At 38.9% G+C, this 17,216-nt stretch overlaps 1 non-coding gene across 1 annotated transcript; it reads left to right on the top strand.

Annotated features, from left to right (window-relative positions):
* Nucleotides 1-4,937: 4,937 nt before the first annotated feature.
* On the top strand, nucleotides 4,938-5,045 carry LOC112767662 (small nucleolar RNA R71). The gene has a single exon (XR_003185104.1). It is a non-coding gene; the product is annotated as a small nucleolar RNA R71 (small nucleolar RNA).
* Nucleotides 5,046-17,216: the final 12,171 nt, after the last annotated feature.

Here is a 17,216-nt window from a genome sequence, read left to right as displayed (position 1 = left end):
TGAATCCTACTCAGAATACCACAGACAAGGTTTAGACCTTCCGGATTCTCTTGAATGCCGCCATCATTCTAGCTTACGCCACGAAGATTCTGGTTAGGAGATCTAAGAGATATTCATTCTAGCTTATTTCATGTAGAACAGAAGTGTTTGTCAGGCATGCATTCATAAAGGAGAAGGATGATGAGCGTCACACATAATCATCACCTTCATCACGTTCTTGGGTGCGAATGGATATCTTAGAAGAGAAATAAGAAGAATTGAATAGAAAACAGTAGTACTTTGCATTAATCTTTGAGGAACAGCAGAGCTCCACACCTTAATCTATGGAGTGTAGAAACTCTACCGTTAAAAATACATAAGTGAAAGGTCCAGGCATGGCCGAGATGGCCAGCCCCCTAAAACGTGATCAAAGGATCATAAGGTAATCCAAAGATGCCTAATACAATAGTAAGAGGTCCTATTTATAATAAACTAGCTACTAGGGTTTACATGAGTAAGTATTTGATGTATAAATCCACTTCCGGGGCCCACTTGGTGTGTGTTTGGGCTGAGCTTAAGTGTAGCACGTGCAGAGGCCATTTGTGGAGCTGAATGCCAGTATTTGTGCCAGTTTGGGCGTTCAACTCTGGTTTTGGATCCTTTTCTGGCGCTGGACGCCAGATTTGGGCAGAAGGCTGGCGTTGAACGCCAGTTTACGTCGTCAATGCTTGGCCAAAGTATGGACTATTATATATTTCTGGAAAGCCCTGGATGTCTACTTTCCAACGCAATTGGAAGTGCGCCATTTCGAGTTCTGTAGCTCCAGAAAATCCACTTTGAGTGCAGGGAGTTCAGAATCCAACAGCATCAGTAGTCCTTTTTCAACCTCTGAATCTGATTTCTGCTCAAGTCCCTCAATTTCAGTCAGAAAATACCTGAAATCATAGAAAAACACACAAACTCATAGTAAAGTCCAGAAATGTGAATTTAACATAAAAACTAATGAAAACATCCCTAAAAGTAACTAGATCCTACTAAAAACATACTAAAAACAATGTCAAAAAGCGTATAAATTATCCGCTCATCACAACACCAAACTTAAATTGTTGCTTGTCCCCAAGCAACTGAAAATCAAATAGGATAAAAAGAAGAGAATATACTATAAATTCCAAACTATCAATGAAACATAGCTCCAATCATATGAGCGGGACTTATAGCTTTTTGCCTCTTGAATAGTTTTGGCATCTCACTTTATCCATTGAGGTTCAGAATGATTGGCATCTATAGGAACTTCAGATTTCGAATAGTGTTATTGACTCTCCTAGTTCAGTATGATGATTCTTGAACACAGCTTCTTTATGAGTCTTGGCCGTGGCCCTAAGCACTTTGTTTTCCAGTATTACCACCGGATACATAAATACCACAGACACATAATTGGGTGAACCTTTTCAGATTGTGACTCAGCTTTGCTAAAGTCCCCAATTAGAGGTGTCCAGGGTTCTTAAGCACACTCTTTGTTTTTGCTTTGGACCTTGACTTTAACCACTCAGTCTCAAGTTTTCACTTGACACCTACACGCCACAAGCACATGGTTAGGGACAGCTTGGTTTAGCTGCTTAGACCAGGATTTTATTCCTTTAGGCCCTCCTATCCAATGATGCTCAAAGCCTTGGGATCCTTTTTATTTCCCTTGCCTTTTGGTTTTAAGGGTTATTGGCTTTTGCTCTTGCCTCTTGGTTTTAAGAGCTTTGGCTTTTTCTGCTTGCTTTTTCTTTTTCTTTCTATATTTTTTTTTCGCCTATTTTTTTTTTTTCTGCAAGCTTTGTTCTTTGCTGCTTTTTCTTGCTTCAAGAATCATTTTTATGATTTTTTAGATTATCAAATAACATGTCTCCTAGGCATCATTCTTTCAAGAGCCAACATATTTAACATTCTTAATCAACAACTTCAAAAGACATATGCACTGTTCAAGCATACATTTAGAAAACAAGAAGCATTGTCACCACATCAATATAATTAGGCTAAGTTCAAGGATAAATTCGAAACTCATGTACTTCTTGTTCTTTTGAATTAAAACATTTTTCATTTAAGAGAGGTGATGGATTCATAGGACATTTATAACTTTAAGACATAGTTACTAACTACTAATGATCATGTAATGAAGACACAAACACAGATAAGCACATAACATAGAAAATGAAAAACAGAAGAAATAAGAACAAGGAATGAATCCACCTTAGTAATGGTGGCGTTTCCTTCTTGAGGAACTAATGATGTCCTTGAGCTCTTCTATGTCTCTTCCTTGTCTTTGTTGCTCCTCCCTCATTGCTTTTAGATCTTCTCTGATTTCATGAAGGATGATGGAGTACTCTTGATGTTCCACCCTTAGTTGCTTCCAATAATTGTGTGGAAGAAAATGTATCCCCTGAGGTATCTCAGGGATCTCTTGATTTGCAGTCAAATGTTCTACCACTGAGCTATAGACCCTTGATGGAAGCTTTTGTCTTCCCTTTCCTCTTTCTAGAGGTTTCTCTGGCCTTAGGTGCCATCAATGGTTATGGAAAAAACAAAAAAGCTATGCTTTTACCACACCAAACTTAGAATGTTGCTCGCCCTCGAGCAAAAGAAGAAAGAATAGAAGAAGAAGAGGATATGGAGGAGATGGATGGCTGTGTGTATTCGGCCATATGGGTGGGATTGGGTGGGGAAGAGATGTTGAATTTTTGAAGGTAAGTGGGTGTATGGGTGTGAGTGGTAAATGGAAGACAGAAGGGATGAGTGTTTATTGGGAATAGAGGATGATTGAGAAGAGAGAAGAGAGTGAGTGAAGGTAGGTGGGGATCCTATGGGGTCCACAGATCTTGGGGTGTCAAGGCATTTAGATCCCTGCACCAATTTAGGCATGCAAAATGCCCTTGCACACAACTCTGGGCGTTCAGCGCCAGGTTGGTGCCCATTTTGGGCGTTCAACGCCCCTTTGCTGCCATTTCTGGCGTTGAACGCCAGAACCATGCTTGTTCTGGGCGTTCAGCGCCAGAACTATGCTCTGTTCTGGCGTTTGAACGCCAGACAGATGCTCCTCTAGGGTGTGATTTTTCTTCTGCTGTTTTTGATTCCGTTTTTGATTTTTTTGTTTATTTTGTGACTCCACATGATCATGAACCTAAGAAAACATGAAAAACAATAAAAATAAGAATTAGATAAACATTGGGTTGCCTCCCAACAAGCGCTTCTTTAATGTCAATAGCTTGACAGTGGGCTCTCATGGAGCCTCACAGGTGTGCAGAGCTTTGTTGAGACTCTCCAACACCAAACTTAGAGTTTGGATATGGGAGTTCAACACCAAACTTAGAGTTTGGTTGTGGCCTCCCAACACCAAACTTAGAGTTTGACTGTGGGGGCTCTGGTTGACTCTGCTTGGAGAGAAGCTTTTTCTGCTTCCTCTCCATGGTTGCAGAGGGAGATCCTTGAGTTTTAAACACAAGGGAGTTCTCATTCCATTGAAGGAATATTTCACCTCAGTCAACATCAATCACAGCTCTTGCTGTGGCCAGGAAAGGTCTTCCTAGGATGATGGATTCATCCTCTTTCTTTCCAGTATCCAGGACTATGAAATCAGCAGGGATGTAAAGGCCTTCAACCTTTACTAACACGTCCTCTACTTGTCCATAAGCCTGTTTTCTTGAGCTGTCTGCCATCTCTAGTGAGATTTTAGCAGCTTGCACCCCATAGATTCCCAGTTTCTCTATTACAGAGAGGGGCATGAGGTTTATCCCTGAACCAAGGTCACACAGAGCTTTAAAGATCATGGTGCCTATGGTGCAGGGTATTATGAACTTTCCAGGATCCTGTCTCTTCTGAGGCAATGTCAGTTGATCCAGATCACTTAGTTCATTGATGAACAAGGGAGGTTCAACTTCCCAAGCATCAATGCCAAATAATTTGGCATTCAGCTTCATGATTGCACCAAGAAACTTGGCAGTTTGCTCTTCAGTGACATCCTCATTCTCTTCAGAAGAGGAATACTTATCAGAGCTCATGAAGGGCATAAGGAGGTTCAATGGGATCTCTATAGTCTCTAGATGAGCCTCAGAGTCCTTTGATTCCCCAGAGGGAAGCTCCTTATTGACCACTGGACGTCCCAGGAGGTCTTCCTCCTTGGGATTCACGTCCTCTCCTTTCCTCACAGGTTCGGCCATGGCACTTATGTCAATGGCCTTGCACTCTCCTTTTGGGTTCTCTTCTGTATTGCTTGGGAGAGTACTAGGAGGGATTTCAGTGATCCTTTTACTCAGCTGGCCCACTTGTGCTTCCAAATTTCTAATGGAATACCTTGTTTCATTCATGAAACTTACAGTGGCCTTAGATAAATCAGAGACTAGATTTGCTAAATTAGAAGCGTTTTGTCTAGAGTTCTCTGTCTGTTGCTGAGTTGATGATGGAAAAGGTTTGCTATTGCTAAACCTATTTCTTCCACCATTGTTAAAGCCTTGTTGAGGCTTCTGATCCTTCCATGAGAAATTTGGATGATTTCTCCATGTTGAGTTATAGGTGTTTCCATAAGGTTCACCTAAGTAATTTACCTCTGCTATTGCAGGGTTCTCAGGATCATAGGCTTCTTCTTCAGAAGATGCCTCTTGAGTACTGTTGGATGCAGCTTGCATTCCATGCAGACTCTGAGAAATCATATTGACTTGCTGAGTCAATATTTTATTCTAAGCCAATATGGCATTCAGAGTATCAACTTCAAGAACTCTCTTCTTCATAGGCGTCCCATTACTCACAGGATTCCTTTCAGAAGTGTACATGAACTGGTTATTAGCAACCATGTCAATGAGTTCTTGAGCTTCTGCAGGCGTTTTCTTTAGGTGAATGGATCCACCTGCAGAGGTGTCCAGTGACATCTTTGATAGCTCAGATAAACCATCATAGAATATATCCAGGATGGTCCATTCTGAAAGCATGTCAGAAGGACACTTTTTGGTCAACTGTTTGTATCTTTCCCAAGCTTCATAGAGGGATTCACCTTCTTTCTGTCTGAAGGTTTGAACATCAGCTCTAAGCTTGCTCAGCTTTTGAGGAGGAAAGTACTTGGCTAAGAAAGCCGTGACCAGCTTATCCCAAGAGTTCAGGCTGTCTTTAGGTTGAGAATCCAACCATAATCTAGCTCTGTCTCTTACAGCAAAAGGGAAAAGCATGAGCCTGTAGACTTTAGGATCTACTCCATTAGTCTTAACAGTATCACATATCTGCAAGAATTCAGTTAAGAACTGAAAAGGATCTTCAGATGGAAGTCCATGAAACTTGCAGTTCTGCTGCATCAGAGAAACTAATTGAGGTTTCAGCTCAAAGTTGTTTGCTCCAATGGCAGGAATGGAGATGCTTCTTCCATGTAAATTGGAATTAGGTGCAATAAAGTCACCAAGCATCCTCCTTGCATTATTATTATTTTCGGCTGCCATCTCCTCTGCCTGTTCGAAAATTTCTGAAAGGTTATCTCTGGATTGTTGTATTTTAGCTTCTCTTAATTTTCTCTTCAGAGTCCTTTCAGGTTCTGGATCTGCTTCCACAAGAATGTTCTTATCCTTGCTCCTGCTCATATGACAAGGAAGAATGGACAGAAAAATGATAATAATAATAATAGAGATCCTTTATACCACAGTATAGGGATCCCTTTGTGAGTGGAAGAGAAAGGGGAGACAAAGAATGTGATGTAAGGGAAGAAATGCAACTGTACGAATGGAAGAGATGTGAGATGAGATGTTAGGATATGAATGAATAAATAGAATAGGATGAGAGAGAGAGAGGGAATTTTCGAAAATTATTTTTGAAAAGGAGTTAGTGATTTTTGAAAATTGGTTTTTGAAAGTGTGTTAGTAATTTTCGAAAATTAAGATTTAAAAATTAAAACAATTAATAAATAAAAAAGAAATTTTGAAAAAGGGGAGAGATATTTTCGAAAAATGAGAGAGAGAGAGTTAGTTAGGTGGTTTTGAAAAAGTTAAGAAACAAACATAAAGTTAGTTAGTTAGTTAGAAAAGATAAGAAGTTAGGAAGTTAGAAAAGATATTTTGAAAAGATATTTTTGAAAAAGATAAGATAAGAAGATATTTTTGAAAAGATATGATAGAAATTAGTTTTGAAAAAGATTTGATTTTTAAAATCTCAATTAATGACTTGATTCATAAGAAATCACAAGATATGATTCTAGAACTTAAAGTTTGAATCTTTCTTAACAAGCAAGTAACAAACTTCAAATTTTTGAATCAAAACATTAATTGATTATGTTATTTTCGAAAATTTGATATAAAATAAGAAAAAGATTTTTGAAAAATATTTTTGGAATTTTCGAAAATAACTAAGAATTTTGAAAAAGATTTGATTTTTGAAAAAGATTTTGAAAAAGATAAGATTTTCAAATTGAAAATTTGATTTCACTCATTGGCAACAATTTGATTTTAAAAATTTTTGAAAAAGTCAACTCAAATTTTCGAATTTGATGAGAGAAAAAGGGAAAGATATTTTTTTTTTTTGATTTTTTGAATTTTTATGAAAACATGAAAAATATGCAATGCATGAAATTTTTAGATCAAAACAATGAATGCATGCAAGAATTCTATGAATGTCAAGATGAACACCAAGAACACTTTGAATGTCATGATGAACATCAAGAACATATTTTTGAAAAATTTTTAATGCAAAGAAAACATGCAAGACACCAAACTTAGAATTCTTTAATGCTTAGACACTAAGAATTCAAGAATGCATATGATAAACATGAAAAGACACAAAACAAAAAATCATCAAGATCAAACAAGAAGACTTACCAAGAACAACTTGAAGATCATGAAGAACACTATGAATGCATGATATTTTCGAAAAAATGCAAGATGCATATGCAAGTGACACCAAACTTATGATATGACTCAAGACTCAAACAAGAAACAGAAAATATTTTTTATTTTTATGATTTTCTAATTTTTTTTGGATTTTTATTTTATATTTTTCGAAAAATTATATGAAAAAGAAAATAAGTATTCTAAAATTTTTAATATGAATTCCAGGAATCTTGCCATGTTAGTCTAAAGCTTCAGTCCAGGAATTAGACATGGCTCACTAGCCAGCCAAGCTTTCAATGAAAGCTCCAGTCCAAAACACTAGACATGGCCAATGGCCAGCCAAGCTTTAGTCTTTAACACGAGAGTATATTGCTCTTTATAGCAAATTGCAAGCCTCAGTCCAAATAAATTTAGACATGGCTTTACAGCCAGCCAGGCTTTACATGCTTCATGAAACACTAGAATTCATTCTTAAAAATCTTGAATAAGATTTTTGAAAACATTTTTATTTATTTTTTTTTCGAAAACATATGAGAGATTTTTGAAAATATTTTTTGAAAAATTTTTGAAAATAAAGTAAAAAGAAAATTACCTAATATGAGCAACAAGATGAACCGTCAGTTGTCCAAACTCAAACAATCCCTGGCAACGGCGCCAAAAACTTGGTGCACGAAATTGTGATCTCCAGGCTCGAACAAATCCTGGTAATGGCTCCAAAGCTTGGTGCTCTGATCTTAATTCATAATTGTCACAACTTCGATACAACTAACCAGCAAGTGCACTGGGTCGTCCAAGTAATACCTTACGTGAGTAAGGGTCGAATCCCACGGAGATTGTTGGTATGAAGCAAGCTATGGTCACCTTGTAAATCTCAGTCAGGCAGATATAAAGTGATAATGGTGTTTTCGAATTTAATATAATAAAATAGGGATAGAGATACTTATGTAAATCATTGGTAGGAATTTCAGATAAGCGAATGGAGATGCCTTTCGTTCCTCTAAACCTCTGCTTTCCTGCTATCTTCATCCAATCAGTCTTACTCCTTTCCATGGCTGGCTTTATGCAAGGGCATCACCGTTGTCAGTGGCTACATCCCCTCCTCTCAGTGAATAATATGCTCACGCACCCTGTCACGGCACGGCTATTCATCTGTCGGTTCCCGATCATGCTGGAATAGGATTCACCCTCCTTTTGCGTCTGTCACTAACGCCCAGCACTCGCGAGTTTGAAGCTCGTCACAGTCATTCAATCATTGAATCCTACTCAGAATACCACAGACAAGGTTTAGACCTTCCGGATTCTCTTGAATGCCGCCATCATTCTAGCTTACGCCACGAAGATTCTGGTTAGGAGATCTAAGAGATATTCATTCTAGCTTATTTCATGTAGAACAGAAGTGTTTGTCAGGCACGCGTTCATAAAGGAGAAGGATGATGAGCGTCACACATAATCATCACCTTCATCACGTTCTTGGGTGCGAATGGATATCTTAGAAGAGAAATAAGAAGAATTGAATAGAAAACAGTAGTACTTTGCATTAATCTTTGAGGAACAGCAGAGCTCCACACCTTAATCTATGGAATGTAGAAACTCTACCGTTAAAAATACATAAGTGAAAGGTCCAGGCATGGCCGAGATGGCCAGCCCCCTAAAACGTGATCAAAGGATCATAAGGTAATCCAAAGATGCCTAATACAATAGTAAGAGGTCCTATTTATAATAAACTAGCTACTAGGGTTTACATGAGTAAGTATTTGATGTATAAATCCACTTCCGGGGCCCACTTGGTGTGTGTTTGGGCAGAAGGCTGGCGTTGAACGCCAGTTTACGTCGTCAATTCTTGGCCAAAGTATGGACTATTATATATTGCTGGAAAGCCCTGGATGTCTACTTTCCAACGCAATTGGAAGCGCGCCATTTCGAGTTTTGTAGCTCCAGAAAATCCACTTTGAGTGCAGGGAGGTCAGAATCCAACAGCATCAGTAGTCCTTTTTCAACCTCTGAATCTGATTTCTGCTCAAGTCCCTCAATTTCAGTCAGAAAATACCTGAAATCACAGAAAAACACACAAACTCATAGTAAAGTCCAGAAATGTGAATTTAACATAAAAACTAATGAAAACATCCCTAAAAGTAACTAGATCCTACTAAAAACGTACTAAAAACAATGTCAAAAAGCGTATAAATTATCCGCTCATCAGTGGTCCAATGACATCTTGGACAATTCAGACAGACCATCATAGAATATACATATGATACTCCATTCTGAAAACATGTCAGAAGGACACCTTCTAATCAATTACTTGTATCTTTCCCAAGCTTCATAGAGGGATTCACCTTCCTTCTATCTGAAGGTTTGGACTTTCACTCTAAGCTTGCTCAACTTTTGAGGTGGAAAAAATTTGGCCAAAAAAGCATTGACCAACTTTTCCCAAGAGTTCAGGCTATCTTTAGGTTGTGAGTCTAACCATGTTCTAGCTCTGTCTCTTACAGCAAAAGGGAAAAGCATAAGTCTGTAGACCTCAGGTTTAACCCCATTGGTCTTAACAGTGTCACAGATTTGCAAGAATTCAGCTAAGAACTGATGAGGATCCTCCAATGGAAGTCCATGAAACTTGCAATTCTGCTACATCAGATAAACTAATTGAGGCTTAAGCTCAAAGTTGTTTGCTCCAATTACAGGAATTGAGATGCTCCTTCCACAGAAGTCAGAAGAGGGTGCAATAAAGTCACCAAGCATCTTCCTTGCATCTCCACCATTGTTATTGGGTTCGGCCATCTCTTCTTTTTTTTCGAAAAATTCTGTCAGGTCCTCTCCAGAGTGTTGTGCTTTAGCTTCTCTTAGCTTCCTCTTTAGAGTCCTTTCAGGTTCCGGATCAGCTTCAACAAGAATGTTCTTATCCTTGTTCCTGCTCATATGAAAAAGAAGATAACAGAAAAGAATAGGAATCCTCTATGTCACAGTATAGAGATTTCTTTATGTGAGTAGAAGAATAGAAGAGTAGAATGAAGAAGAGAGAAGATGAAGAATTCGAACACAGAGAGGGAGAGAGGGTTCAGATTATAAGAAGAAGAGAAGTGTTAGTAAATAAATAAATAAATAGAAAGAGATGAGCGAGAGAGAGAGTTCGAATTTTAAATTAAAATAAAAGGAAAATATTTTTGTTTTTATTTTAATTATTGGTTAGTATTCAAAAATTAAGGGAAGAAATAAAATAAAATTTGAAAAAGATAAGAAATAGTAATTAATTTATTTAGTTTTCAAATTTTAGAGAGAAGATATGATTGAATTAGTAAACTTTTAAAATCAAACAAAAAGTCAAGTAGTTAATTGAAAAAGATTTGAAAATCAATTTTGAAAAGATAAGAAGTTATAAAAGATATTAAATTTATGTTTGAAAAATATATGATTGAGATTTATTTTGAGAAAGATTTGAAAAGGAAATTAAAAAGATTTGATTTTTTAATTTAAAGTTGATTACTTGACTAATAAGAAACTAAAAGATATGATTTTTAGAATTTAAAGATTGATCCTTTCTTAATAGGCAACTAACAACTTGAAAATTTTTGAATCTAAACATTAAATGTTAGCATTAGTTTCGAAAATAAAAATAAGAAAAAGATTTTGAAAATCAAATTTTAAAATTTTTGAAAATATTAAGAAGGAAATTGAAAAAGATTTGATTTTTAAAAAAGTTTTGAAAAGATAGGATTTTTAAATTGAAAATTGACTTCACTAATAAGAAACAATTAAATTTTAAAATTTTATGAGTAAATCAATTCAAATTTTCGAAAGTTATGAAAAGAATAAGGGAAAGATATATTTTTTATTTTTGAATTTTTATGAGGAGAGAGAAAAATATAAAAATGATGCAAAACACAAGAAATTAAGATCAAAATTAATATTGCATGCAAGAACACTTTGAATGTCAAGATGAACACCAAGAACACTTTGAAGATCATGATGAACATCAAGAACATATTTTTGAAAATTTTTAAGAACAGAAAAACATTCAAGACACTAAACTTAAAAATTTTTATTCTTTAGACACTAATAATTCAAGAATGCATATGAAATAAGAAAAGACACCAAACAAGAAAATTTAAAGATCAAACAAAGAGAATCATCAAGAACAACTTGAAGATCAATGAAGAACACCATGCATGAATTTTTGAAAATAAGAAAAAATACAATTGACACCAAACTTAAAATTTGACACTAGACTCAAACAAGAAACACAAATTTTTTGGTTTTTATGATTTTATGAATTTTTTTTGTTTTTTTCAAAAATTATTTTGAAAAAGAAAATAAAGAAATTCAAAAATTTTAATACAAATTCTAGGAATCATGCAATGTTAGTATAAAGCTTCAGTCTAAAAAGATTAGACATGGCTAGCCAAGCTTCAGCAGGACATTACATACAACAGCCAAATTGATGGGAATCAACCAGCTCCTGTGATGATAAAAGCATCATTTGAAACTCTAGAATTCATTCTTAAAAATTCTGAAGAACAAAAAATTTTTTTTTGTATTTTTTAGAAAATAAAAAAAGCTTACAAATAAAATAAAATCACCTAATCTGAGCAACAAGATGAACCGTCAGTTGTCCAAACTCGAACAATCCCCGGCAACGGCGTCAAAAACTTGGTGCATGAAATTGTGATCTCTAACAATGGCGCCAAAAACATGGTACGCACAATCTTAATGTCAACTCTTTTTCACAACTCCGCACAACTAACCAGCAAGTGCACTGGGTCGTCCAAGTAATACCTTACGTGAGTAAGGGTTGATCCCATGGAGATTGTCGGCTTGAAGCAAGCTATGGTCATCCTTGTAAATCTCAGTCAGGCAGATTTAAATGGTTATAAATTTTTTATAATTAAAATATAAATAAAATATAAAATAAGATAAAGTTACTTATGTAATTCATTGGTGGGAATTTCAGATAAGCGTCTGGAGATGCTTTGTTGCTTCTGAACCTCTGCTTTCCTATTGTCTTTTTCCAACCATGCGTTACCTCCTTCCATTGCAAGCTGTATGATCCTCTTGGATGAAAACAAATCCATATGCGCTGTCACCGCACGGCTAATCATCTCTTGGATCCCGCTAGCATTGGAATAGGACCATTATCCTTTCGCACACTGTCACTTGTGCCCTACATTCGCAGGTTTGAAGCTCGTCATAGTCATCCCTTCCCAGATCCTACTCGGAATACCACAGACAAGGTTTAGACTTTCCGAATCTCAGGAATGCTGTCAATGGTTCTAGCCTATACCACGAAGACTCTGATCTCACAGAATTGAATGCTCTGTTGTCAGGAGTGGTGACCATGCGTCGTGAACCAGTGGGCCAAGAGATACAAACTCAAGCTATTGCAGATAGAACGGAAGTGGTTGTCAGGCACGCGTTCATAAGTGAGAATGATGATGAGTGTCACGGGTCATCACATTCATCAGGTTGAAGTGTGAGTGAATATCTTAGAGAAGAAGTAGGCGTGAATTGAATAGAAAAACAATAGTAATTGTATTAATTCATGAAGAACAGCAGAGCTCCACACCTTAATCTATGGGGTGTAGAAACTCCACTGTAGAAAATACATAACTGAAAAAGGTCTAGGCATGGCCGTGAGGCCAGCCTCCAAACATGAACAATAATCAAAATAGGAACATCTGATAGATGATGGTCAAAAGACATAAAATAAATCTCTAAAAGCAGTTTTTATACTAAACTAGTAGCCTAGGGTTACAGAAAATGAGTAACTAAGTGCAGATAGTGCAAAAATCTACTTCTGGGGCCCACTTGGTGTGTGCTTGGTCTGAGCATTGAAGCTTTTTTGTGCTTAGGCTGTTTCTGGAGTTAAACGCCAGCTTTGGTGCCAGTTTGGGCATTTAACTCCAATCCTGGTGCCAGTTTGGGCGTTTTACGCCAAGATGTTTTAGGCTGACTTTGAATGCCACTTTGGACCATCAAATCTCGAGCAAAGTATGGACTATTATATATTTCGGGAAAGCCCAGGATGTCTAATTAACAATGCAATTGAGAGCACGCCAATTGGGATTCTGTAGCTCCAAAAAATCTACTTCGATTGCAGGGAGGTCAGAATCCAACAGCATCTGCAGTCCTTTTTCAGCCTCTGAATCAGATTTTTGCTCAGGTCCCTCAATGTCAGCCAGAAAATACCTGAAATCACAGAAAAATACGCAAACTCATAGTAAAGTCCAGAAATGTAATTTTTGAATAAAAACTGTTCATACCCTGGGTCGAGCTACCCGACCTGGGATGATTGGCGACAAAGCAACCGACCTCTTCAGGTCAGGCTACCCGACCTCTTCTCAAAGAGGTCGGCCAAATCAACAGGAGAGCCCAATAAAGGGCCCAAATAGAGGAACACGACCCAAATCCACAGGCCATCCAAGCCTATAGAGATAGGGATGGTTCCCTTGAAGATAAGCTGACCACAACTCAAAAGATAAAGATAAGATAAGATAACTAACTTATCTTATCTAAAAAGGTCACTATCACACCATTATAAATACACTGGAGCACCCAGGTATAACTCATACACTGATTCTACATAAAACCTGTTTAATACCCATGCTAACTTAAGCATCGGAGTCTCTTGCAGGTACCCCCCACCCTCCGGTGACCAAGGATCGGCAGTGCAGCCAGTCCAACAAGTCGGACATAACAGCTCCGACCTGCACAGAAGATCTCGACCGAGATCGACCTCCAGTTTCAGGTAACCCTCGGAACATTGGCGCTGTTGCCGGGGAACCTGGAAGTCATCCCATCACCATGACGGACGACCATGACAACGACCACGATTCAGATCTAGAAGATAGAACGCCGCACAAAAACGCGGACACTACACTGAAAGATACCCCGGAATCCAACAGGGGCAAAAACTCACCAAATCCAGGAGCAGTAGAAGCGCTTCAAGATCACTTAAAGCAACTTGAAAAAGAAACCCAACAACAACAAGAGATCATAAAGGATCTACAAAGAGAGGTACGGTGACGTCGAGAATTGGAAGAAAAACTACAGCAATTAGAAGCCGATATCAAATCAAAAGCTTCTCGGACCACCCCAGACGAAAATTCACACAAAGAACAAGATCTATTCACCAGAGAAATCATGAAAACCAAAATTCCAAAAGACTTCAAACTCCCGGATATGATTTTGTATGATGGCACCACAGATCCCAACCATCATCTCAGCAATTTCAGAAGCAGAATGTACCTCACCGACGCCTCAGATGCCGTTCGCTGCAAAGCTTTTCCAACAACTCTCACGAAGACAGCAATCAGATGGTTCGACAACCTACCTCAAAAGTCCATCTCAAACTTTGACGACCTGGCTAAGAAATTCCTAGCCAGATTCTCCATCCAAAAAGATAAGGCCAAGCACGCCCCCAGTTTACTGTGGATCAAGCAAGGAGATCGGGAGAGCCTCCGCAACTACATGGAAAGATTCAACAAAATATGCATGGACATACAAAGCTTACCAACAGAGGCCGCCATCATAGGACTCATTAATGGCCTCCGAGAGGGACCTTTTAGCCAATCTATATCAAAGAAGTACCCTACCTCCTTAGACGAAGTACAAGAGCAAGCAGAAAAATATATCAACATGGAAGAAAACGCTCGGTTGGGAGAAACCTCAAAATCGGGGACCCCCTACCGAGATAAAGACAAGGAATCCAAAAGGAAAGAAGATCGACAAGGGGAGAAAATCAAAAATACCATAATTATACCCCTCTCAGGGCATCCCTGGTCGACGTATATAAAGAAGTCTACCATACAGAGAAAATTCCCCCAGCGCGGCCACTCAAAGGCAAAAGGGGAGGAGGAAACTGGAAGGAATACTGTGAATACCATCGAGTCCGAGGGCACTCCACCAACGAGTGCTTCGACTCAAAAAATATCATAGAAAAGTTGGTAAGAGAAGGAAAATTAGATCGATTTCTGGCCACCCGAGATGATGACCAAAGAAAGAGACGAAGGGACGAAGATACCGGACAAACTGAACGATCACCGCAGACACCAGAGAGACACATCCACATGATACACGGCGGATTCGCAGGAGGTGGGATCTCTAAATCATCTCGCAAAAGATATCTCAAAGAAGTATATCATGTCGAGGGAAAGGAGGAAGCACCCGACATCACTGCGATAACATTCACTAAAGAGGACGCATCCGGCATCATCCCAGGACACGACGATCCCATGGTCATCACTATCATATTGGCAAATGCTAATCTACATCGCACATTAATAGACCAAGGGAGCTCCGCCGACATCTTATTCAAAGCTGCCTTCGACAAGCTCGGCTTGGAAGAAAGGGAGCTTAAGGCATACCCAAACAGCTTGTTCGGACTAGGAGATACCCCAGTACAACCACTGGGATACGTATCACTACACACAACCTTCGGAAAAGGGAACCAATCCAAGACGCTCAAGATAGACTACATTGTGGTCGAGTTGAGTTCAGCCTACAATGCCCTAATAGGTCGGATCACACTAAATCAACTTGGCGCAATAGTCTCGACCCCGCATCTATGCTTGAAATTGCCAACTACAGAAGGGATAGCTACAATAAAAGCAGATCAAAAGATGGCGCACCGCTGTTATAACGAAAGTTTAAACCTCAGAGGCAGAGGAGAAGAGTTTCATACAATTGAGCTTGGCAGAGTTCAGCGACAAGAAGAACTCCGTCCGCAGCCAGAAGGCGAGATAGAGAAGGTTCAGATCGGAGACACCTCAGACAAAACAACTAATATCGAAACGATCCTAAGAGGAGACTCAAAAGAATTACTGATACAATTCTTATGCGATAATGTCGATCTCTTCGCATGGAAAGCCGCAGACATGCCAGGCATAAACCCCAAGCTAATGTGCCACAAGTTGGCAGTTTATCCAGGATCTCGGCCGGTGCAGCAGAGACGAAGAAAACTTGTACCAGAACGATCCCAAGCTGTAGAAGAACAGGTATAGGCACTACTGGAGGCAGGATTTATAAGAGAAGTTAAATATCCACTATGGCTAGCCAACGTCGTCTTGGTGAAAAAATCAAATGGGAAGTGGCGAATGTGTACCGATTACACCGATCTCAACAAAGCCTGCCCAAAAGATCCCTACCCACTCCCAAGTATCGATGCTCTGGTAGATGCTTCCTCTGGATATAGATACCTCTCGTTTATGGAGGCATACTCGGGATACAACCAAATCCCCATGTATCCACCAGATCAAGAAAAGACCTCATTTTTAATGCCGAAAGCAAATTACTGCTACATCGTGATGCACTTCGGTCTCAAGAACGCGGGAGCTACTTATCAAAGGCTGATGAATAAAGTCTTCTCAGCCCACATCGGAAAAATCATGGATGTCTATATGGACGACATGTTGATAAAGACACAAAGCGAAGATACATTCTTGTCCGACCTGGCTCAAGTGTTCGACACTATAAGGAAGCACGACGTGCGACTTAATCCTGCAAAATGCACCTTTGCGGTAGAAGCAGGCAAATTCCTAGGTTTCATGCTCACACAAAGAGGAATTGAAGCAAACCCGGATAAATGCCAAGCCATACTCAACATGAAAAGCCCCACCTGTGTCAAAGAAGTGCAGCAACTCAATGGGAGATTGGCTACCCTATCCAAATTTTTAGCAGGGGTAGCGATAAGATCTCTCCCCTTCTATGCTACTTTAAGGAAGGGAAAGCAGTTCGAATGGACGACAGAATGTGAACAAGCCTTCCAAGACTTCAAGGAGTTCTTAGGACGGCCGCCTATCTAATCTCGACCACGAGAAGGAGAACCGCTCATATTATATCTCGTAGTAGGAAGCCAGGCAATAGCCTCAGCACTAGTCAGAGAAGACGAAAGTGGGCAACAACCCATCTACTTTATTAGCAAAGCGCTACAGGGATTTGAGCTGAACTACCAGAAAATAGAAAAATTTTCCTATACTCTCATACTAACATCTCGACGACTTTGCCCGTACTTCCAGACTCACACCATTAAGGTTCGAACCAACCAGCCCATAAAAGGAATATTGCAGAAAACAGATTTAGCAGGCAGAATATTACAATGGGCAGTCGAGCTATCAAAATTCGACTTCCAATATGAAGCTCGGACGGCCATTAAATCATAGTATCTGGCTGACTTTATCGCAGAATTCACAGATGCCCTGGAAATTCCCACAGAATGGAATCTCTATGTGGACGGTTCTTTAAATAAGACTGGAAGCGGCGTAGGTGTGATAATAGAAAGTAACCAAGGAACCCAAGTTGAGCTCTCCCTCAAGTTCTGGTTCCCGGCTTCAAACAACCAGGCAGAATATGAAGTGTTATTAGCAGGTTTGAAGCTGGCTAAAGAGGTTGGAGCTCAAAAACTCAACA

This window comes from Arachis hypogaea, chromosome 17 (assembly GCF_003086295.3).
Source record: "Arachis hypogaea cultivar Tifrunner chromosome 17, arahy.Tifrunner.gnm2.J5K5, whole genome shotgun sequence".
NCBI classification, from domain to species: domain Eukaryota; kingdom Viridiplantae; phylum Streptophyta; class Magnoliopsida; order Fabales; family Fabaceae; genus Arachis; species Arachis hypogaea.
Note: the sequence above shows the minus strand (reverse complement) of the source record. Positions and strands in the feature narration are given on the sequence as shown.